A 26,206-nucleotide genomic window follows, 5' to 3' on the forward strand; every position below is an offset into this window, starting at 1 on the left:
CCTCTCCAGTCCCAGCCACTCGGTTTCCAGTGCGCCCGTTTCCGGTGTGCCGTGTGTCTCTTCTGGGGAGCTGATCTCTGGCTGCAACCCTCCCAGCAGATGTCAACCATCCAGAAACTCAGGAAGTCTTTGGTTAGAAACTGGAAGCCTGTTCGCAGTTTGGTAGGGGTGCTCTCTCCAGGGCCAAGTTTGCCCTTTTCCGGCTCTGGCTGGCTCCTGCCTGTCCACTGTGTCAGGCGGGGGATGGGCCGGTCTGCAGCCGGCTAACTCTTCTCTGGGATTGCTCAGTCCTTTGTTCTGTGAGCAGGCCCGCAGTGCCTTAGGTTAGGGCTCTTCGAGGGATAATTCTCTTTCTCTCTGGCTATCCCACAGTTTAGGTTGCTATCTCATGTTAGTTCCCTCAGATTGCCCTCTTGGCATTCAGGCCCAGTCCTTACCCAAAGCAATGCCGCCCGCTCCTCTCTGTTCAGCCCCTGCTTGCTGGTGACGTATGCGAGCATCTGGGGGTACTTCTTTGCTGGGAGTTGCCTTTAGGCATGTAATCTTTGGGTTTTATTTATTTATTTTTTCCTCCTGGTTATGTTGCCCTCCAAGATTCAAAAACTTCCCCCAGACCTGCTGGTGAGAGGGTTTCCTGGTGTTTGGAAACCTCTCCTCTATTAAGACTCCCTTCCCAGGACGGATCTCCGTCCCTAACTCTTTTGTCTTTCTTTTTATCTTTTATATTTTGTCCTACCTCCTTTCGAAGACAATGGGCTGCTTTTCTGAGCGCCTGATGTCTTCTGCCAGCATTCAGAAGTTGTTTTGTGGAGTTTGCTCAGTGTTCAAATGTTCTTTTGATGAATTTGTGGGGGAGAAATTGTTCTCCCTGTCGTAATCCTCCACCATCTTAGGACCACCTTCAGGGCTCACTTTGATTGTGGGCTGAAAGGAGAAACCCTCCCAAATTATAGCCCTGAGATTCAAAAATGAAAATACTGAAATTTTTGGCTTATTGATATTTCTCCCAACATTCTTTCAGTCTCTTGAACAATCATAGTATGTGGAGTATGTGGCAAAAACTTCATTCAAGTGTTTCCCTAGGATATAAACCCATTAAGCACATGGCACAGATTTCTTAATACAGAGAATTGAGTTCCCATTGGTTTCATCTCTAACACTTAGACAGCCCCTGACACCAACAGGTACTCATGATGTATTAATGGTGAATATGGTTTGTTTTGTGGGTTGTGAAAAGAATGCTTTAGATTAATGACCATTCTTTTCCCTTCCAAATATCAGTTTCTTATGTAGCCTTTTCTAGGACATATTTTCAGCTCTGTTTTTAAAAGGACAAATCATGGATTTGAAATGAAGTAACAACCTTATTTGTAGAAATTTGTCATTTATAAAAGCTTTGTAGCAGGGCCCAGGCAGAGAATGTAAAGCTAGACTGCTCCACACTGCTCTAAACTGATTGAGATCTCGGGCTATCATTTACCTAGTGGCATGCACATTGCCAGGTTATGTACACATTCTCTGTCCCAGCTTTCTAAGATGGAAATAACTGTACTTATTTTTTCCAAGAATTATAGGAGACTATGAATTAACTGACCTAATATATGGAGACACAGACATAGAAAACAGACTTGCAGACACATTAGAAGGAGAGGATTGGACAAATTGAGAGAAGAACATGGAAGCACGGACATTACTATATGTAAAATAGATAGCAGATAGGAATTTGCTATGTGATACAGGGAGCTTTCTGACCACATAGACGGGTGGGATGGTGAGGGAGATGGGAGGGATTTCAGGAGAGAGGGAACATATGTATACCTATGGCTGATTCATGTTGATGTATGGCAGAAACCAACACAAAATTGTAAAGCAATTAACCTCAATAAAAAAATTTAAAAAAGAATTAGCTTAGTTCCTGATTCATGGTAAATACTTAATACATGTTAATCATTGTTATTATAAATCTAAACTTCTTTTGATCTTCTCTCTGATCATGGTGGCCAAGGATTCTAAGAGAAATCCTGGTTTTACATTACAATAAAAATGTTAATTTTGACCATTCTCTCTGTTACAAAGAACATGAGTGTAAAGTACATTAAGAATACTTCAGATTAGATTTAAAGGAAAACTCTCTTGACTCTGATGATTTTTACATATAAAAATTGCTCTCTGAGAACAATATGGTCACTACTTCCTACAACAAATTTTAAACATGGTGTGAACTTTCACTGTTTAGAATCTGCTGGAATCAGGTACCATATGATCTTCTTGATTTTTCTTTACGAACCAACTGGAGCTAGAGATAGGCTGCAAATAGCAAGAAGGGCCTACATCATAAATGGCCTCTTGTACTATGGGTTGAATTTGATAAAGCATATAACAAACAAGTAAAGCAAGCTCAACAGTTTTGCGATTTCTTTAGAAAGTAAAATCAGTCAACTGATAATTGATTTGAAAGTAAGGGAGATGAAGGAGTCAAAATTGAAACTGGACTTCCTGCTAGGTAACTATATGATATTATTCACAGAGATAAAGTTGTCATTTATTCACTCAACAGAGAGTTAACTAGTGCCCGCCAAATTCCTGGCACTCTTTTAATGAAAATAAAACAACAGTGAGTGTTTCAAGGACCTTCCTGTCATTAGGCTTGTATGCAAGATGGGAAAGCAGAACCCATGTGAGTTCACTTGGGACATATTGAGTTAAATGCATCAGTTAAATCTCAAAGTAGAAATGTCTAGATGGTAACTGGTTACATGGTAAAAAGTTAGAAGAGACCTCAGGTTGTAGACAGACATCAGGAGTTGTCAGGACATAAATAGCTATTGAGGTGATGGGAGTAAATGAAATCCCCCAGGGAGAGACTATAAAGATAGAACACTGAGAAACACCAAATGTAAAGGAAGACACATCTTGTAAGGAAACAAAAGAAGATGCCAAACAAGTTATGCAAAGCCACGAGTGCAGGATACCATCAAGAGAGGGTTTTAGAAGAAGCTGCTTACCAATGGTGTCAAATGCTGCCAAGAAGTCAAAGACAGGGAGACAGTCACTGAATACAGCATCTGGAGGGAGTGGGCTCACCTGGTTTGTAAGGTAGGAAGCCAAGTTGAATTGAAAGGAGGGATGGTTGAGAGGTGAGTTGAAGGAAACCATACATGTAGGTGTCTCTCTCAGAAAATAGGAATTGAAGAAGAGAAAGCATAGGGCTATTGGTGGAGATTATATACATGAGAACATGTAAATGATCTGAGGGAACAAGTGAGAAGAGAGAGAAGTTACAGATACAGGACAGAAGGGAAATGGTTAACGGGCAAAGATTCAGAGGAAGAAGTGTTACTGAGCAGAGAGCGAGGGACAAGCCCTGGACAGGAAAAAGACACACCTTCATTGTAAGAGAACAGAAGGAGGAAGGATGTAGTTAGTGTACAGCAGGGAATGAAAGAAGACAAACCTGGAGAGGTAGGAAGACGACCTTATACTCTGTGCTCTGATGCTCTTTATCTTGTAGGAGTTGTGGATCCTCTAAGGCTTTAAGCAAGAAAATGTATGGTCAGTTTTGTCTTTCAGCTATATTGATCTGGCAGCAGAGTCAAGAATGCATTTGAGAGGAGCAAGGCTTGAAATAAGAAAACCAGCTTGGAAGACTTTAGAGTAATCTGACAGCTGTAAAGATCCTGAGTTAAAGTGGTGCTAGAAAGGGATGGAAAAGAGGATTCAGACTCAAAATTAAGTTGGTTAAAATTAATGATTGATTGAGTATGGTGAATGAATGGAAGGAAATCAAGAGTGATCCTGATTAACCTATCTATTAAGTTCATAAGAGAGTCATTAACTGATGACAGAGAATTCATGTAGAAAAAGTTTTGGAGAGAATGTTAAATGTAGGCATGACCAGTGATACACGTATAAAGTAACCACCAGAGATGTCTGGGAGACAGTTGAATATGGAATCTGAAGCCAAGGAACTGGGCTAGAGGCATATTCATTCATAGTAATACTCAAATTTGTTTATACTTGACTGTATGCAGTTGCTTTACCTATACTATTTTATTCTCATATCAACTCTTTAAGACAGATACTGTAATTCACTCATTATAGGTAAGGCAACTTTTACTTAATCTCAGAGGTAATAAGTGGCAGAATCAGGCTAAAGACCTGCAAGAAGTCATCCCTGCTTAGATGCTAAATGAAACCACAGGCAAAGCAAAGATAGCCCAATATAGTGGGTAGGAAAGAGAAGGGCAAAAGCATTCCCCAGTGAATAATATATTTTTAAAGCGAACAAAAGAAGAGACTAAGCCAGTAACAAGGGACGATTGCATATTCATTGGAACATGGCAGACAATTTCATACCCTCTCTATGCTAGCTACACAGCTCAGTGTTCTAATGTACAGTCATGTTGTACATAGCCAAACTGTACATATCTTTGGTTGCCACAAAGGTAAATTTTGCACATTAATTAAAATTTGGCAATACAATTTTGAAGGACTTGGAAAACCAGTTGAGAACTGTGGCTCATCTCTGCCTGGTTTTCTACCTTAGTTTAGTTGTGGCATATTGCCAGGCTTCAAATTCTAGATGTAAACTTCCATCCCAAGACTGCTTCACTGGATTCAGGCACTCTTCCCCTTCAGCTCATGATGGAGTTCTCTCACTCTGCACAGAGACACGTTCTGCATATGTTCTGCTCACTTACTGAACAACTACAGCCTCAAGGAACAGCTTAGCCCTTCTTTTCAGTGATTTTCTCAGTCAATGCATTAGTCTTCCTTGTAATTAGAAAGGTTATTGCTGTTATTTCTTATGCTCCATAAGAATCTTCACTGCCATTCCTGAATTATAATTAGTTTTTGAAAAGCGCATTACAAGCAGTTCCCTGCTACTGCCGCCTCACTGAAAAACTGCAGTGCACCAAGTGCATATGAATGAGTTTAAGCTCTGCTGAATTTCTTTGGAGAAGTAGGGGTTCATGCTAAGTGACAGATCAAAAATTGCTGGGAACGTTTCATAATTCCAGTTTGGTCCTATCTGAGCATGGTCATAGATGGGGGGATTGATAGTTTGACCTGAGAAGCAGATTAGCACTGTCTCATGGAACATACTGGAGAGACCATCTAACTATGTTAAATCTCGTGACTTTGTTTTCTGTGAACCTGAAATGGCCTCAGATATGCCTGGTTTCAATAGCTTCAAACAGAGGGAAAAAAAAAGAAAAAGACATGATATTTGTGTAAGGCTGTCCTACAAGTGTCTTAGAAATATTAAGAGTGTCTTTTTGAAATCTATACAGTCGTGTGCAACTCCCAACACATAAAGTCAAAGATAGGGTCATTTTCTTTTTTCATTTTTGTCTGACCAAGATGAACTTTCTATTTCAATGTCATCTATCTCCTCCATTCTGATTGAGCACAAAAAAATACATTTTCTTCTTCTTAAGTTACCCCACAAGCTGAGCATTGTAGCTTCATGGGGTGGGTAATCAAGCCACTGAGGCAGCACCCTTGACAAAGATCCTGAAAGGCACGTGGTGTAATCAACCAGCTAAGACTGGGCCACAGCTGGATGATTCTGCCATGGTTGACATGTGTGAAACGGCGGGAAGCCATCACTTAAATGGGGTTTGACTGATTGGCAATTTGAAAATCCTTTAGGACAAGGTGAAATTTATGACAAGATAGATATCTGATTATAGTTTCACTTGATTCACTCATCAAATACAACGCCACTAACACAGACATATTCAACTCAGAAAAACTTTGAAGATCCTCTCTCCTCTTTTTATTAAATGTGTTAAATTTAAATGTATTAAAGTAAGAAAGACTGAAAAATTGGACATGACTGAGCATCCCACCCTAGACACTCCATACCTGTTATCCTCTGAACATTCAAATGTCCACTCAGTCGTCCCTCAGAAACCTATTTTTTTTAAATAAATTTATTTATTTTAGTTGGGGGCTAATTACTTTACAATATTGTAATAGTTTTTGCCATACATTGACATGAATCAGCCATGGGTTCACATGTGTTCCCCATCCTGAACCCCCCACCCACCTCCCTCCCCATCCCATCCCTCTGGGTCATCCCATTGCCCTGGCCCTGAGCATTTGTCTCATGCATCGAGCATGGAATGGTGTTCTGTTTCACATATGATAATATACATGTTTCAGTGCTATTCTCCCAGAACGTCCCACCCTCACCTTCTCCCTCAGAGTCCATAAGACTGTTCTATGCATCTGTGTCTTATTCTGTCTCACATATGGGGTTATCGTTACCATCTTTCAAATTCCATATATATGCATTAGTATACTGTACTGGTGTTTTTCTTTCTGGCTTACTTCACTCTGTATAATGGGCTCCAGTTTCATCCATCTCAGTAGAACCGATTCAAATGTATTTTTTTTAATGGCTGAGTAATATTCCATTGTGTATATGTACCACAGCTTCCTTATCCATTTGTCTGCTGATGGACATCTAAGTTGCTTCCATGTCCTGGCTATTGTAAACAGTGCTGCGATGAACATTGGGATACACGCGTCTCTTTCAATTCTGGAGAAACCTATTTTTTTTTTAGCTTTTAAATTTCAGTCTGTCTGTCACTCTTTCCTGAATATAAAACATCAAAGAAGTTTAGATTTTCCTTCTCTATTTTTTATCTTTATATCAATGTATATAGTATTTTCTGGAGAAATTGTGTAGCAGAATGTGTTAATGGACACAAGGATATATATAAAATATATATACATATGTGGGTATTTGTGTGTGTATATATATATATAGTAAACACATATGCACTTACAGAAAAATATATTTAACTTTAAAAAGACAGAATGGCTTACTGCTACTGTTCATTTTGTGGCTGTAATTTTAGGATGATAACGTCATTTAGAATTAGCTGATTAGAGAGTGTTTATGCTATGTCTTAATGATATGAATATAGCCAACCAATTCAGAAAGAAATACACAGCTAGTATCTTTATTGTGTGGAACAAAAAATGACTGATTACATTTTCACATTTCAATTGATTGTGCAATATCTTAAAGTAATTTAAAATAAAAATTAGCCCTATTGTGGTTCAGGACTCAATAAACATGCCTAAGGAAAATGTTAGTCCCCTGTGAACCCACACAAAGGGGCTTGTGAGATGCCATGTAATAGTTATCCAGTTTGTTGAAATAGTCCTCTGAGAAGTTTGTCTCCCAAAAAGACTGAAAATAGACACATGATGGATAGTTTTAGAATAATTAAGGGAGACACTTTTCCCCATATGGATGGGAAAAATCAGATTGAACAGCATTTTTAAAATGCTAAATCATACCTACTTGTTTCTTTGCTTATTTAATAATTATTTATTAAGCTCCTACTATATGTTAGGCGTTACAGAATACAGAGATGGACAAAACAAAGCCTCTGTCTTCACAGAGCCACATTAGCAAACTATGTGCATAACTGGCTGTAAACTAAATGGAAATTGACAGAAGATTGCGAGACCCCCCAGAAATTCAAACCGCAATTTAGCAATATAACAAGTCCTTGAAAGACTCAATGTCAAAAGGCACTGGTGTGAACAATAAGTGTTAGAAAAGGCCAGGGAAATTCCAGGTTGGTGGGAAAAGGAGCAGCAAGAAAGAACTCTTTGAGAGATGTGGCTTGATCTGGATTTTAAAGAGTGGACATCATTTGGATAGAAAAGAGAGGGAAGGACTTTTAAAACAAGGAAAATGAAACTGTAAGGACACTGAGCTGAGAATAAACACTGTTTGGAGAACAGGAAGGAAATGAGGTAGCTGCTAAAATAAAGAGTGGATTATTGGATGAGGTGGGATCAGCAAGATGGTACCCAAAAAAGAGAGAACTTAGTGCTATGCCAAGGCATGTGGACTTAGTCACTGGCAATGGAGAACCCTCAGTTTTAATCACGAATGGAGGCTTTATGAATGCTCTATATTTTTCCCTGGTTTGTGAAAGCTACTTTTTTTTTGAAAGTAATAGTTTCAGACTAAATTAGAAAAAGCATTAAAAAATTAAATTGACCATATTTAGCATGAAAAATGTTAATAGGAAAAAGTCTGAAAACAATGGCTAAATTGACATAAATCTTAATGAAATGCTCACTCCTTTGTGTTCACTAATCCCTGTCTTTTTATAAATAGGTGAGCACAATTCAGTTCAGTTCAGTTCAGTCACTCAGTTGTGTCTGACTCTTTGCGACCCGATGAACCGCAGCACGCCAGGCCTCCCTGTCCATCACCAACTCCCGGAGTCCACCCAAACCCATGTCCATCGAGTCAGTGATGCCATCCAGCCATCTCATCCTCTGTCATCCCCTTCTCCTCCTGCCCTCAATCTTTCCCAGCATCAGGGTCTTTTCAAATGAGTCAGCTCTTTGCATCAGGTGACCAAAGTATTGGAGTTGCAGCTTCAACATCAGTCCTTCCAATGAATACCCAACTTTGCTGACATATCGAGTGCAGCACTTTCACAGCATCATCTTTCAGGATTTGAAATAGCTCAACTGGAATTCCATCACCTCCACTAGCTTTGTTCATAGTGATGCTTCCTAAGGCCCACTTGACTTCACGTTCCAGGATGTCTGACTCTAGGTGAGTGATCACACTATCATGATTATCTGGGTCATGAAGATCTTTTTTGTACAGATTTCCTGTGTATTCTTGCCACCTCTTCTTAATATCTTCTGCTTCTGTTAAGTCCCTACCATTTATGTCCTTTATTGAGCCCATCTTTGCATGAAATGTTCCCTTGGTATCTCTAATTTTCTTGAAAAGATCTCTAGTCTTTCCCATTCTATTGTTTTCTTTGCATCTATTTCTTTGCATTGATCGCTGAGGAAGGCTTTCTTATCTCTCCTTGCTATCCTTTGGAACTCTGCATTCAAATGGGAATATCTTTCCTTTTCTCCTTTGCTTTTCACTTCTCTTTTCCCAGCTATTTGTAAGGCCTCCTCAGAGAGCCGTTTTGCTTTTTCACATTTCTTTTTCTTGGGGGTGGTCTTGATTCCTGTCTCCTGTACAATGTCACGAACTTCCATCCATAGTTCATCAGGCATTCTGTCTATCAGATCTAGTCCTTTAAATCTGTTTCTCACTTCTACAGTATAGTCATAAGGGATTTGATTTAGGTCATACCTGAATGATCTAGTGGTTTTCTCCACTTTCTTCAATTTCAGTCTGAATTTGGTAGTAAGGAGTTCATGATCTGATCCACAGTCAGCTCCCGGTCTTGTTTTTGCTAACTGTATAGAGCTTCTCCATCTTTGGCTGCAAAAAATATAATCAATCTGATTTCGGTGTCAACCATCTGGTGATGTTCACGTGTAGAGTCTTCTCTTGTGTTGTTGGAACAGGACGTTTGCTATGACCAGTGAGTTCTCTTGGCAGAACTCTATTAGCCTTTGCCCTGCTTCATTCTGTACTCCAAGACCAAATTTGCCTGTTACTCCAGGTGTTTCTTGACTTCCTACTTTTGCATTCCAGTTCCATATAACACAAAGGACATCTTTTTTGGGTGTTAGTTCTAGAAGGTCTTGTAGGTCTTCATAGAACTATTCAACTTCAGCTTCTTCAGCGTTACTGGTCAGGGCATAGACTTGAATTACCCTGATATTGAATGGTTTGCCTTGGAAATGAACAGAGATCATTCTGTCGTTTTTGAGATTGCATACAACTACTGCATTTCAGACTCTTGTTGACTATTATGGCTACTCCATTTCTTCTAAGGGATTCCTGCCCACAGTAGTAGATATAATGGTCATCTGAGTTAAATTCACCCATCCCAGTCCATCTTAGTTCACTGATTCCTAGAATGTTGATGCTCACACTTGTCATCTCCTGTTTGACCACTTCCAATTTGCCCTGATTCATGGACCTAACATTCCAGGTTCCTATGCAATATTGCTCTTTACAGCATCAAATCTTGCTTCTATCACCAGTCACATCCACAGCCGGGTATCGTTTTTGCTTTGGCTCCATCCCTTCATTCTTTCTGTAGTTATTTCTCCACTGATCTCCATTAACATATCAGGCACCTACTGACCTGGGGAGTTCATCTTTCAGTGTCCTATCTTTTGCCTTTTCATACTGTTCATGGGGTTCTCAAGGCAAGAAAACTGAAGTGGTTTGCCATTCCCTCCTCCAGTGGACCACATTCTGTCAGACCTCTCCACCATGACCCGTCTGTCTTGGGTGGCTCCACACGGCATGGCTTAGTTTCACTGAGTTAGACAAGGCTATGGTCCATGTGATCAGATTGGCTAGTTGTCCGTGACTGTAGTTTCAGCCTATCTGCCCCGATCCCCTCTCTCAGTGCCCACCGTCTTACCTGGGTTTCTCTTACCTTGGATGCGGGGTCTCTCTTCAGGGCTGCTCCAACAAAGCGCAGCCGCCGCCCCTGACCTTGGACGCGCCTTAGCTCCTCTCAGCCGCCGCCCCTGACCTCGGGCCAGAGCACAATTCAACCAGAGAATAATAATGAGCTTCTGTAGAAATACTGTAGAATGCATTTGATTACATTTCCACCTACCACAACTCCCCACTGTTTTAATCATGAGTTCTGATCACCTCCATACTAATGTTTCTTGGTACACAAAGAAAACAGAAATGAAAGTTCGAACAAAAAAGATTTGAACTTTCTTAAATAAGTAGACTAGGCAAGTCCGAGAAGATGAGTTTAAGCACTTAATTTTCTTATCAAGACTAACAATGTGATTGCTTTATAGTGAGTATCTTGGGTGTTGAGGGTATGTAGGTTCATGATGGCTAGAAAAATATTTGCTTTTTTACTAATTCACTGTTACGTTTTCTCAGTTCAGTTCAGTTCAGTTGCTCAGTTGTGTCCGACTCTTTGCGACCCCATGAATTGCAGCACACCAGGCCTCCCTGTCCATCACCAACTCCCGGAGTCTACCCAAACCCATGTCCATCGAGTCGGTGATGCCATCCAACCATCTCATCCTCTGTCGTCCCCTTCTCCTCCTGCCCTCAATCCTTCCCAGCATTAGGGTCTTTTCCAATGAGTCAACTCTTCGCATGAGGTGGCCAAAGTATTGGAGTTTCAGCTTCAACATCAGTCCTTCCAATGAACACCCAGGACTGATCTCCTTTAGGATGGATTGATTGGATCTCCTTGCAGTCCAAGGGACTCTCAAGAGTCTTCTCCAACACCACAGTTCAAAACCATCAATTTTTAAGCACTCAGCTTTCTTTATAGTCCAACTCTCACATCCATACATGACCACTGGAAAAACCATAGCCTTGACTAGACGGACTTTTGTTGGCAAAGTAACGTCTCTGCTTTTAAATATGCTATCTAGGTTGGCCATAACCTTCCTTCCAAGGAGTAAGCGTCTTTTAATTTCATGGCTGCAATCACCATCAGCAGTATTTTGCACATGCTCTTTAGCTCAAATAATAAAAGTTTCATTAAACTCAACTTGGTAGAGTTGTGCCATATTGCTTTACTTGTTTTCAACCTAGTATTGACATTAACAATAATAATAGCTACTTTTTATTGAAAGTTTATCAAATTCCAGCTGCTCCAAGCACTTTATACACATTATCACATTTAACTCTCACAATATTTCTGTGAGTGATCCTCTTTCATTTCACAGATAGAGACACTGAACTTTAGAAAGGTTAAGAAAAGGCAGTTGCCAGTTTGAGTGCTAGCTTGGGGCCATAAAAATGATCATACAAGAAACCTTGCAAAACAATCTTAATAATCAATGGGACAGATTACTATTATTTAGGGACCTCTAAAAATCTTTCTCAAAATGCTAAGAATTCTTAAACTGTCTGTTATAAATGTATAGCACAATGAAAAATAATAAAACTAACATTTATTTAGGACACTTTACTTTAAGAGAATTAAAGTGTTTTATTTCTTAAAAAATTGTATCAACAGTAGTCTGAATAGTGCTTGCCTTCTTGTTATATAACTTATGATACAGAGTGAGCATCTTTTCTATGTCTTGTAAATTGTCACACTGTGTTTCTCTTTGGATGAGCTTCCAACATTTCATCTTCTGCTTGTTTCATGTTGTGAAATAGCTCCAAGAACTCCTTTAATGTAAAGTTTATCACTGACATCATTTTCATCACCACATTTCCTCATTTTTGTCCATAAGTTCATCTTCACTACATTCCTTGGACTGTATATCTGAAGTCTCTTGAATAGTGACTGTGTCAGTATTTTCAAGGTCAGCTCTTTATTTTTGTTTACTTTCCCTGTCTCTTTACCAATTTAATTATTTTTTTCCTTTTTAAATTTATTTTTAATTGAAGGATAATTGGTCCACAACATTGTGTTGGCATCTGCCATTTATGCTCAGTTAAAATTTCATTTCCAGAGATTCACTTTTATTTCTTTGCTTTACTTTCATCTTTCTTGGTCAACTTCCTCTTTTGATTATTCATTTTTGTAAAATCTCATATGGGTTTATCACTAGAATACAAGAAGTTAACACAACTACATTTTGCTGTTTCTATGTAAATTGAATGAGATGCTTTTATTCAACAGTGACCAATCACCCACAGGCTTTGAAAGAAGTCATATAACAGGTCACTGATCATGATGTCCATCTATTATTCACACTGTTGTTTGTAGTCCGAGACACTAGTAGGGAATTTTATGTTATGAAATTCAGAGTCAACAACATGCTGAGTAATTTAAATTTGAACCATGTCATTGAATGATTAGTATTATTAAGTTAAACTGTGGGAATTTAAATTCACGGATATCAGAACTAAGAAAAATAAGGACTTCCTGCAATTGCTTATATTGATACAACTGGTAGAGATAAGGCCAACATCTGAATTCTAGTTGGCTTAGCTCCTAAGACCATGCTTTAACTATTGTCTCACCATTGATTTAGAAATGCACATCTCTCCAGAGAGAGACAAAATTTATTTTTTCTGGAGGAGGTATGGGTGAAGGAAAGGTAGTGGGAGAGACGTAGGAGGAAGAAATTACTGCTAAAGGAGGCAGAGGAAGAAGAATAAAGAGGGAAAGAAAGAAAGAAAAGTGGGAGGGAGAGGAAAAGGGAAAGAATAAGAGGAATAGAAGCAAGCCAAAGAGTATGCAGGAGCAGCCAGACAAAAAGAAAAGGCAAGACAAGTGAGAGTGACAAAAAGAGAAGAAAATCAAAAGAGGAGAACAGAGTTTTGTTTCCCAGCTTTGTGACTCGGTGGTCAGTATGAAATACAGAACATTGCTATGTAGGAACTGTTCCCTGACCTCCTTCCTTGCTTAAACTCTGAACTCCTTAATGATCAAAATGACATTATTGTCATTTTTCATTTCCTTATGCCTAGAACATTAACTGACTCAACAATGCATATTATCAAATAAGCTTCAAAAATTGAATACTGCCAACAGGGCATTTTAAGTGACTTTGTGTTATTTAATGATTGATGTAAGAATAAAAGTCCATAATATAAAGTAATAATCACACCCCTTTACCAGAACAAAGTTCACATGTTGAGGCAAATATGAAATTTTAATCAAAGAAAATCAATAGACTATAGGATTAAAAAATTTATACTCATCTTTAGAGGAATGACAACTGTAAACAAGAAATAATCTACAGATTCAATTGAATAAATGTTTAAATCCCTGGTACAATAGAGACTAACATAACTAAAACATGAAAGAAAACAAAAGACTAAGAAAATATTTCCAGGAAGCATGAAGGTACATAAAACTTGACACAAAAAGTACCTACACTTCAATAAGTAAACAAAGGATATGAAAAGATAATTCACATAAGAGAAAAACAAAAGTGCAAAACAAGCATTTAATATCTTTGAAACCACCAAAAACACTGAGAAACAGGGCATTATTTTTCACATGCAACATTAACAAATAGTTTAAGTAAAATCCATAATCCTGATCAATATATTTTTAACTGTATATACCAATAGGGGCAATTTAATCTGTCAAATCCTCTTAAAGAGTAATTTGGAAATATATTTTATGAGGCTAAAAAAATTTCATAAAGTTTGATTCAGTAAGATTACTCACAGGAATACCTTAATAAAAGAATAAAGTATATGAAACTATACTTCATGTAGTATATTAAATAGACATAATTTATATATTATTAAATAGACATAAATATTTCCATTGCAATATTATTTACAAGATGAAAATTGAAGAGACAACTATAGAACTATATGAAATATTATGTTGCCATTATAAAATTAATACAAAAACAAGAAAATTTATAAAATGATACAAGAATAAAGCAAAATGCAAAATTTTGTGAATGCCCTTCTAAATATGTATTCTAAACACATATGATATTCTAAATATGAAGGCATAGAATATGTACACATAGAAATAAAAAACAGAAAGCCATATGACAAAGTGAGAGATGTTGATTGAAGGTCATTAGAGTTTAGATTTTTTAAATCATAATTTTTATGATTATTTTGTGCAATGCATTAAACAATGGTATATTTTGACATTGTATATCTTAGTGAGCTCACTATTGCTGGCAATCTCATCTTATTGAATATAAGCCAAGAAAATGATTCAAAAAAATGTTTCCGAAAATAAAAGCGAAGCCACAAAGTAAAATACATGAAAAAAGCTCTCTTTTCCTATGCCTTATCATAATCATCTAAATATCAAAAGACAAGGACCTAAGTTAGATCCCCAAGCAAAAACTTTTGAACTATTTTTGAAACTTCCAAAGAGGACACAATATTAAAAATACCCCAAAAGAAGATTATTTTTAGTGACTGTATGTAAGCTATTTAAAACCCCAACTCCATGATTTTAATGTTAGTCATTTGGAACAGATTTTCTTCATTGGGCCTCAAATTGAACTCTATTGGTAACAACCAATCAAACTATTTCTTCTAGGTAATTATGTAATTACTAAATAAAGATGGTATATATAGCTTGATGAAGCAATTCCCAAATTACATACTTGCTGGCTTAGTTGTGAATAGAAGTGAAATGCATGGAACTACCACATAAAAATATTCTGAAATATGTTATGTATCTCCAGTGCCTTAGTGCTTCATGTTATTAATATCAGTATATTTTCATCAGTTGAATCAATGAGGATGTGTTATAATGAATGTTTCATGCTCAGTCTTGAGGATAATAGAAAAACTGACAGACTAAAACATGACTGGAGTTTCCTTCTGCTTTAATGTAAGTCATTACGGTAGCCACAGCGTTGTTATCCAGGCAGCTTTCCTTCCCTTCACAGTTCAGTGGTGTTTACTGCTTCCTGCAGTTTCACAGGCTTTCACATGATAGTCACCGCAATATGGTAGACAAAATCCAGCTTTTCCGCAGATTGGAAGGCTGAGTTCTGGCAGAGAGTTGTGATTCTCAGCCACAGAAGAAAAAGGCAGCTCTTCTTCTACAGGAAGGAGAAGGCATAGTCTCCTCCTAACTGCAGAGAGATGAAGCTCTTCTCAAGGACTCTTCCTGGAGAAATGGTCCAGAGGCAAGTATAGCCAAGCATCAGAAAGCATGCCTGTTTGCTGCTCAGATAGAGAAACAGAAAACCACTGTATAATGTTTGGATTATACATGATAAGGATTGAAAATGGAGTTTTATGAAGCCATAGAATCCTTTCCTAGCTCTATCATGGAGATTTCTCAAAAAACATGAATTAACTGACTTATTAAGAGTGAGAAGGAGATAGGCAGAAGAAAATTTGGAGAAAGGAAAGATCTAGGGAGAGATGAAACTCTGTGCAAATCATTCCTATAGTAGTAGATAAAGCACACAAATTCACTACTAATATGGATACTAGCTAAGAGAATGAGGGAGAAAAGATATATATGTGTCTGTATGTGCATACATTTTTTCTCTCTCTCCTTATACATATATAGATGTATGTATGTATGTGTGTGTGTGTATATATATATATATATATATATATTTATGTATCAGTTCAGTTCAGTCACTAGTCATGCCCAACTCTTTGCGACCCCATGAATTGGAGGCCGCCAGGCCTCCCTGTCCATCATCAACTCCTGGAGTTTACACAAACCCATGTCCATCTAGTTGGCAACGCCATCCAGCCATTCCATCCTCTGTTGTCCCCTTCTCTTCCTGCCCTCAATCCTTCCCAGCATCAGGGTCTTTTCCAATGAGTCAACTCTTTGCATGAGGTGGCCGAAGTATTGGAGTTTCAGCTTCAATATCAGTCCTTCCAAAGAATACTCAGGACTGATTTCCTTTAGGATGGACTGGTTGGATCTCCTTGCAGTCCAAGGGACTCTCAAGAGTCTTCTCCAACACCACAGTTCAAAACCATCAATTCTTAAGCACTCAGCTTTCTTTATACTCCAACTCTCACATCCATACATGACTACTGGAAAAATCATAGCCTTGACTAGACGGACCTTTGTTGGCAAAGTAATGTCTCTGCTTTTTAATATGCTATCTAGGTTGGTCATAACTTTTCTTCCAAGGAGTAAGCATCTTTTAATTTCATGGCTGCATTCACCACCTGCAGTGATTTTGGAGCCCCCCCAAAATAAAATCTGACACTGTTTCCACTATTTCCTCATCTATTTCCCATGAAGTGATGGGACCAGATGCCATGATCTTAGTTTTCTGAATGTTGAGCTTTAAGCCAACTTTTTCACTCTCCTCTTTCACTTTCATCAAGAGGCTCTTGAGTTCTTCTTCACTTGCTGCCATAAGGGTGGTGTCATCTGCACATCTGAGGTTATTGATATTTCTTTCGGCAATCTTGATTCCAGCTTGTGTTTCCTCCAGCCCAGCGTTTCTCATGATGTACTCTGCATGTAAGTTAAATAAACAGGGTGACAATATACACCCTTGACATACTCCTTTTCCTGTTTGGAACCAGTCTGTTGTTCCATGTCCAGTTCTAACTGTTGCTTCCTAACCTGCACACAGGTTTCTCAAGAGGTAGGTCAGGTGGTCTGGTATTCCCAAAGCTTTCAGAATTTTCCACAGTTTATTGTGATCCACACAGTCAAAGTCTTTGGCATAGTCAATAAAGCAGAAATAGATGTTTTTCTGGAACTCTCTTGCCTTTTCGATGATCCATCGGATGCTGGCAATTTGATCTCTGGTTCCTCTGCCTTTTCTAAAACCAGCTTGAACATCTGGAAGTTCATGGTTCACGTATTGCTGAAGCCTGGCTTGGAGACTTTTGAGCATTACTTTACTAGTGTGTGAGATGAGTGCAACTGTGAGGTAGTTTGAGCATTCTTTGGCATTGCCTTTCTTTGAGATTGGGATGAAAACTGATCTTTTGCAGCCCTGTGGCCACTGCTGAGTTTTCCAATGCAAGAAAGCAAAATGGCTGTCTGAGGAGGCCTTACAAATAGCTATGAAAAAAGAGAAGAAAAAAGCAAAGGAGAAAAGGAAAGATATACCCATTTGAATGCAGAGCTCCAAAGAATAGCAAGGAGAGATAAGAAAGCCTTTCTTGGCGATCAATGCAAAGAAATAGAGGAAAACAACAGAATGGGAAAGACTGGAGATCTCCTCAAGAAAATTAGAGATACCAAGGGAACATTTGCTGCAAAGATGGGCTTGATAAAGGACAGAAATGATATGGATCTAACAGAAGCAGAAGATGTTAAGAAGAGGTGGCAAGAATACACAGAAGAACTATACAAAAAAGATCTTCATGACCCAGATAATCACGACGGTGTGATCACTCACCTAGAGCCAGACATCCTGGAATATGAAGTCAAGTGGGCCTTAGAAAGCATCACTTTGAACAAAGGTAGTGGAGGTGATGGAATTCCAGTTGAGCTATTTCAAATCCTGAAAGATGATGCTGTGAAAGTGCTTCATTTAATATATATATAAATTTACATTACACATGTAAATATATACACACACACACACATATATTTTTTTTCTCTCTCCCTCATTCTCCTAGCTAGTATCCATGTCAATAGAGAACTTGTGTCCTTTACATACTACTATATGAATGATTTCACAGAGTTTCATCTCTTCCTAGATCTTTTGGGCTTCCCAGGTGATGCTAGTGTAAAGAATCCACCTCCAAGTGAGGACACATAGAAGATATGGGTTTGATCCCTGGGTCAGGAAGATCCCCTGGAGGAAGACATGCAAAGCCACTCCAGCATTCTTACCTAGAGAATCTCATGGACAGAGGAGCCGGGCAGGCTATAGTCCGTAGGGTGGCAAAGAGTCAGACACAACTGAGGCAACTTAGCACATAATGTAAATTTAGGAAGTAAGTGCAATAAAGCCCAGTAGAGGAATACAAAGATTGAGGACTGATATTTTAGACAAAAATCATCAAGGAAGATAGCTTTGAGGAGGTGACGTTTTCTAAAAATTTGAATGAATTGAGTGGATAAGACATGAATTGGCTTAGTAATTAATGGAAATGAAGTGAAATGCACATTAAAATATTCTGTGCAAACAAGGTAAGAAACAGATAGCAGAAGAAAAGAACAGAGAAAAATAACAAAACAACTGGAAAATAAATAATAAGTGATAATAAGTAAATACTTATCAATAATTACTTTAAATGTCAATAGTCTAAAAGCTTCAATCAAAAATGGTAGAGTGGCGGACTAAATAAAATAAAAAGACCCCTCAATATGCTGCTGACAAGAGCCTTTCTTCAGGGCTAAGACTCAAACACTGAAACTGAAGGGACAGAGAAATACACTTCATGCCAACAGAAATGGCAAGAAAGTGGGGCAACAATACTCATACCAGACAAAAGTAAACTTTAAAGTCTATCACAAAAGAGAAAGAAAGGTATTACAGAGTGACAAAGGGGCCAATACAGAGGATATTACACTTATTAACATATAGGCACCCAATACAAGAACACCTAAACCTATAACGCAAATATAAACAAACATAAATGAGAAATTCACAATAATACAATAATAATAGGAGACTTCAACATTGCACTCACATCAATGGATAGATTATCCAGACAGAATATCAGTAAAGCAAGAGTGTTCATAAATGACACAATAGAGAAGCTGGACTTTAAATAGATATCTAAGAACCATATCTGCCTCCTGAGAAACCTGTATGCAGGTCAAGAAACAATAGTTAGAGCTGCACATGGAACAACAGACTGGCATAAAATTGGTAAAGGAGTACTTCAAGGCTGTATATTGTCATATGTTTATTTAACTTATATGCAGAGTACATCATACAAAATGCTGGGCTGGATAACTCTCAAGCTGGAATGAAGATTGCCAGGAGAAATATAAACAACTTCAGGTATGCAGATGATATCACTTTAATGGCAGAAAGTGAAGAGCAACTAAAGAGCCTCTTGATGAAGGTGAAAGAGCAGAGTGAAAAAGCTGGCTTAAAACTCAACATTCAGAAAACTAAGATCATGACATCTGGTACCGTCACTTCATGGCAAATAGAAGGGCAAACAATGGAAACAATGTTGGATTTCAATTTCTTGGGTTCCAAAATCACTGCGGATGGTGACTGCAGCCATGAAATTAAAAGACGCTTGCTCCTTGAAAGAAAGGCTATGAAAAACCTAGACAGTGTATTAAAAAGCAGAGGCATCATTTTGCCAACAAAGGTCCATATAGTCAAAACTATGTTTTTTTCCAGTAGTCATGTAAGGATGTGAGAGTTGAACCACAAAGAAGGCTGAGCAGTGAAGAATTGATACTTTCGAACTGTGGTGCTGGAGAAGACTCTTGAATGTCCCTTGGACAGCAAGGAGATTAAACCAGTCAACCCTAAAGGAAATCAACTCTGAATATTCGTTGAAACTACTGGCGCTGAAGCTCCAATATTTAGCCCCCTGATGCGAAGAGCTGACTCATTGGAAAACACCCTGGTGGTTGGAAAGACTGAGGGCAAGAGAAGAAGGGGGCAACAGAAGATGAGATGGTTGGATGGCATCACTGACTCAATAGACATGTATTTGACCAAATGCAGGAAGATGGTGAAGGAAAGGTAAGCCTGGTGTGCTGCAGTTAATGAGGTTGCAAAGACTCAGATAGGGCTTAGTGACTGAACAACAATAATGGTTGTTTCTACCATTTCAACAATGGTAGAAAATCAGGACTAAGACAAGAATGTCCACTCTCACTACTTCTGTTTAACACAGTAGTGGAAACCTTATCACAACAATCAGACAAAAAATAAAAGGCATCCAAGTGGGAAGGGAAGAGGTAAAACAGTGCATTAAAAAACCCTAAAATTTCCACCAAAAAATTAGAACCAAGAAATTAATTCAATGAAGTTGGAGGGTACAAGATTAATATGCAGGAATCTGTTGCTTTTCTGTACATTAATAATGAGACAGTAGAAAGAGAAAGACCAGACCACCTTACCTGCCTCCTGAGAAACCTGTATGCAAGTCAAGAAGCAACAGTTAGAACTGGACATGGAACAATGGACTGGTTCAAAATAGGGAAATGAGAAGGTCAAGGCTGCATATTGTCACCCTGCTTGTTTAGTTTATATACAGAGTACATCAGGACAAATGCCAGGCTGGAAGACTCACAAGCTTGAATCAAGATTGCCAGGAGAAATATCAATAACCTCAGATATGCAGATGACACAACCCTTATGGCAGAAAGCAAAGAGGAACTAAAGAGTCTCTTGATGAAAGTGAAAGAAGAGAGTGAAAAAGCTGGCTTAAAACTCAACATTCAAAAAACTAAGATCATGGCATCCAGTCCCATCACTTCTTACCAAATAGATGGGGAAACAATGGAAATAGTGAGAGACTTTATTTTCTTGGGCTCCAAAATCACTGCAGATGGGGACTGCAGCCATGAAATTAAAAGATGCTTGCCCCTTGGAAGAAAATGTATGACACAACTAGACACCATGTTGAAAAACAGAGACATTACTTTGCCAGCAAAGGTCCATCTAGTCAAAGCTATGACTTTTCCAGTAGTCACATATGGATGTGAGAGTTGGACCATAAAGAAGGCAGAGTGCCAAAGAAATGATGTTTCCAAACTGTGGTGTTGGAGAAGACTCTTAAGAATTCCTTGGACTGCAAGATCAAACCAGTCAGTCCTAAAGGAAATCAACCCTGAATATTCATTGGAAGGACTGATGCTGAAGCTGAAGCTCCAACACTTTGGCCACCTGATGCGAAGCACCGACTTACAGGTTGTAACAGAGAGGTCAGATTCTAGATATATCTTGAGGGTGCAAATACCTGGATTTGCTGATGAACTGAAGGTGAGATGTGAAAGCATGAAGATGAAAGTGACAATTTTTATAACCTAATCAACTGAGTAAATGATGATATTACTACTGAAATAAACAGGAAAGAAGAAACAGGGCTGGTAGCATTAGGGGAAAGGACTGGCATTCATGAGTTCAACATTAGATAAGTGAAGCTGGAGTTACTGGCCGAACATCCAGTATTTGGCTACTTTTTAGGATATGCAACTTTGGAATTCAGAAGAAAAGTCAAGGCTAGGAGTATACATGGGGAAGCCATCAAAGTAAGAAAGCATTTAGAGAAATAGGTCTGGATGTTATCACTTAGGATGCAAGAGTAGATAAAGAAAGACCTAAGAACTGAGTCTTAGCCCACTCCAGCCACAAGTAAAGATTGAGAGGAGAGAAGGTTTTTAACAAAGGCACTTGAAAATAAGTGCAAACCAAAAAAAGTATGACTTAGAAACCATTTGAAGAAAATATTTCTGAAAGGAGGGAATTTATCAATTGTGTCACATATCTAAGATGGGGACTGAGGTTTGGTCATTGGTTGTTGCAACATGGAGCTGTTTGGTGGTCTTTGCAATTATGTAAGGTGGTGGGGGCAAAAGCTTGACTAGACTGGAAAAATGGGAGCAATGAGAGTGGACACTGTGAATATAGATAATTTGGCACAAAATTTTGTAACAAAGAAAAGCAGAGAAATGAAGTATTAGTTAGAGGGAAATTTTTGGTCCAGAAAGATTTTTTTAAGATAGGAAATATCACAAAATATTTTACTGCTAGTAGAAAAGAATAAGTAATCAAGGGAAATTGATGGCTGAAGAAGCAAAGCCTTTGAGAAGATGAGAAGGGATGGTATCTGAGGCACAGGAAGACAAGCTGCCTGTAGCTGGGAGTAAGGCTCATTCGTAGCAAGTCTCTCATAGTAACTGGAGAACAGGCAGCATTCGCAGGCACAGAGACATGGAAGTGGATAGAGCAGAAGTCAGTGCATTGAAAGAATGGGAAGTACTTTAGTTAGGCTGGAGCCTAACATGTAAGGAGAACAGTTGTCAAATGGATGAACGACACCTTCAGTTAATCAATTCAAAAAACAACAATACAGTATACTAATGCATATATATGGAATTTGAAAGATGGTAACGATAACCCTATATGCGAGACAGAATAAGAGACACAGATGCGTAGAACAATTTTATGGACTCTGAGGGAGAAGGTGAGGGTGGGACGTTCTGGGAGAATAGCACTGAAACATGTATATTATCATATGTGAAACAGAACACCATTCCATGTTCGATGCATGAGACAAGGGCTCAGGGCCGGGGCAATGGGATGACCCAGAGGGATGGGATGGGGAGGGAGGTGGGTGGGGGGTCCAGGAAGGGGAACACATGTAAACCCATGGCTGATTCATGTCAATGTATGGCAAAAACTATTACAATATTGTAAAGTAATTAGCCCCCAACTAAAATAAATAAATTTATAAAAAAAAAAAAAATGAGTTGTGAGATGCTAATCTTATATGATCACGACTTGTAGTTGAAAGAACTACTTAGAGGGATTTCCCAATGTGCTTCATGTCAAAGTAGCAGAAATATAATACTTGTACAGCCTCCCAACACGTCTGCTTTAAATAATAATAATGCAAAATACACATCATGTGTTAGGCTTTACTCTAAGCATTTTGCATATCCTAGCCCATTTAATTCTTACAACAAACCTGGGGGAAAGCACTGTCATTTTTAAATTTGAGAAAATAGGAAAGTGAGACACACAGAAGTTAAAAATCTTACCTGAGCTCACATAGATAGCAAATAGCAGAGCTGAGACTTCAACCCAAGATCCCAATACAAGAGGCCATGTTCGCAGTCATTTGCTGTATTACCCTGTGATCCACAACCACTTCAAAGTATAAATTCTGTTAAACATTTTTTTTAAGTTATGTTCTTTACTAGTCATTCCTTTGTTGCATAACCCATACATCTGTGCTGAAAGTGTGACTGGGAGGTGGGCAAATGCAGGGTGACCTGGGAGAGTATATCAGAAGTCTGGCATTACAGCTTTCCAGGCCTGGGGAAGGAATGTCCAATCAAGCCAGTCTGGCCTGGCTCCTTGACAGCTCATGCTCTTACCTGCTAGGCTTGGCAGCCTCCCCTGCTGTCTCCTTGAACAGCTATACTGTCTGCAGTACACAGCAGTAACCCAGAAGAAGTCTCACCCACCAAGCTTCCCCACAGTCAGTTATCAGGGCATCTGATCAAGCCATTGGATGCAGTAGGCAAACATGAGTACAGCATAAACAGCTGGGACTCATCCATGTTCTGTGTACCCCCTTATGCTTCCCGCATGTCCATAGAGTTAAGATGAGTTCTGTATAATGACTTGTGATTAGAGGCAACTGTGGCATCTGTCAATCCAACCCAATGCAATTACGAGTTATTCTGCCTCCTCCATCTCTCTTTTTCCTACCTTGGCAACCACAATGTTCCCATGTTCTAGATAATGTAGTTATTGGATGGAAGAAGGCCTCCCAAACCACATCAAATTTTAGGCAAATGAGAAATATGCTTATGGTGTATTTGGGGGATTGTCTGTTGAGGCAGGCTTCCCAGGCGGTGCTAGTGGTAAAGAACCTTCCTGCCAATGTAGGAGACACAAAAGATGTGGTTGCGATCCCTGGGTCAGGAAGATCTCCTGGAGAAGGGAATGGCAACTCACTCTAGTATTCTTGCCCAGAGAATCCCATGGACAGAGGAGCCTGGCGGGCTAGAATCCATAAGGTCACAAAGAGTCAGACATGCCTGAAGTGATTTAATACACACACAGCACTGTTGAGGCTGCTGCTGCTGCTGCTGCTAAGTCGCTTCAGTCGTGTCCAACTCTTCGCAACCCCATGGACTGCAGCCTACCAGGCTCCTCCATCCATGGGGTTTTCCAGGCAAGAGTATTGGAGTGGGGTGCCATTACCTTCTCCAACTGTTGAGGCAGTTATCACTAATTACTTTGGTTAACAAAGTGGACAAGTGACCCTCAGTCACCCATGTTTTCCCTATGGCAGTGTTGCTGCCTCAAATGGAGCAGGTAATGAGGAGAAAGGCTGAGTCCCAGAAGGCACTCAGGCAGCCAGGTAGGATGGCAGAAACAAGAAAGGATATTTTGTTAAAAGAAATAGTAATTATCTCAAATTATCTCAATGTAAATGAAAGGGAAAGTTAATTAAAGGTAATATTTCTTAAGGACATCAAAAGAAACACTGAAGCATGTTTGGAGAAGACAAGGACAGACTGAATTCCAAATACAGGAGAAGTCACCATGCTCTCAGAAAGCATGTGGCTTCTCCCCTCTCTTCTTCTCCCCACTTCCCTTCCTTCTTTCCTAGCCTGGCTTCATTTGCTTTGCATGGCCCGCCTTGGGTGCTGGTCGTGACTTTACCTGGTCTTGCACAAGTGTCTGCCATCATCCTACTGGCTCAATTTCTGTGTTACAATTATAAATTCCTCTGAGAGAGAAGAGAGAATCGCTTCAGTTCATCCAGTCTACCTGTGGTTTCCCTGAATCAGGTGGCTATGACCGTCACTCAGTTCAGAAGCAGGGGTCTCATGGCCTCAGAAGTGGCTATGGGTGGGGCAACTTCAAATCAGGAATCAGACAGAGACCTTAATACAGGTTTGTCACAGAAGAGAATTTCTATGGGCCTTAAGAAGAATTGGCAAAATATCCAAGACTTCAAGGGAGGCATAGTGAATTATGAAGGAGAAAAGACAAAGTACAAGTAGAAAGAAAAAGAATGTTTGTCCAGAAGGAGGAATGAGTACAGAAATGAGACCCAAGATGAAGTTAGAGCCAGATTCGAGAGACAAGCCAGCTGCAGAGGATGCCAATTCACCACGGACACCAAAGCATCACTGAAATAGGTTGGAAATTAATTCACACATGATATCCACACATGACAACCCACATCACCAGGGAAATGGAAATTAGTTCCACTGCTTCTGATTTGGGCAGCGCCAATGAATGAAGTTTAAAAAAATAAAATTCCTCACTAGGAATACATGTCTTTGTTGGATATTTTTGCAAGTGGCACAAAGCAGCTACAGTCTCAAGCCAGCCCACTGACAGTTGTCTGAAATCAGTCCTCAAAATCAGCAATGTCTGAAAACTGTTTGATGCATGACATAGAGCTATTTAGGAAAAATAGATGGTTATTTTTATACACATTTCGAATCTTTAATATGTCTCCCAAGGAAGGCACATCAGCTTTAGAAAATCATAAATGAGAGCTGAAAAGAGAACAGAACTACAGAAAAGTGTTTTTTAATTAATCTTTTTTAGTGGAGTATAATTAGAAAAGTGTTTTTATAGATTTTTTTTTTACAATATTGACCTGTTTCTACCAGAGGATATGATTTAGTAAGTGAATTTCTTTTAGGATAAAATGTATGTCAATATAAAATCAGTTTATCCTCAGGTCCATTAAATGTTTACTGAATATCAGTTTGAATGGTCATGCAGATAATGAAGAGAAATCAGAAAAGCCAAGGAAAACTATGACAATAAAAAATCTAGATTGCAATTGCTAAGCTGTGTAGTATAAAATGTCAGCTTGCCCAGAAAATTCCTACAGAGGAAAAGGGGACACTGTTGTTGAGAGATTCTTTCTACACAGTTAATAATTTAATCTTGAAATCATACTTAGTTAAAAGACAAATTTTCTGAATGAGGAAAAATGCCAAATTTTGTGACATACTTGATTTCTCCTCATCCTCACATCTTTATATGATAAGCACAGATCCAAAAACTTCTCCACATAATACAAACAAATTTCCAGAGGTGCTTACACGACATTTTCTTACCAAATTTAATTTTTCCCACTCTTTTTCTTTCTAGAATCTCCTATACATATTACCTGGTGCTATCCTGGTGTAGTGAATAACAGCTCCAATTCAATTTGTTGAATCTTTGTAAATTAAATTGAACTATTATTGGAAAATAAACTGTATACAGGACAGTGTGCTAG

This window comes from Giraffa tippelskirchi, chromosome 11 (assembly GCF_054371585.1).
Source record: "Giraffa tippelskirchi isolate mGirTip1 chromosome 11, T2T-mGirTip1v1.2.pri, whole genome shotgun sequence".
In the NCBI taxonomy this organism is placed as follows: domain Eukaryota; kingdom Metazoa; phylum Chordata; class Mammalia; order Artiodactyla; family Giraffidae; genus Giraffa; species Giraffa tippelskirchi.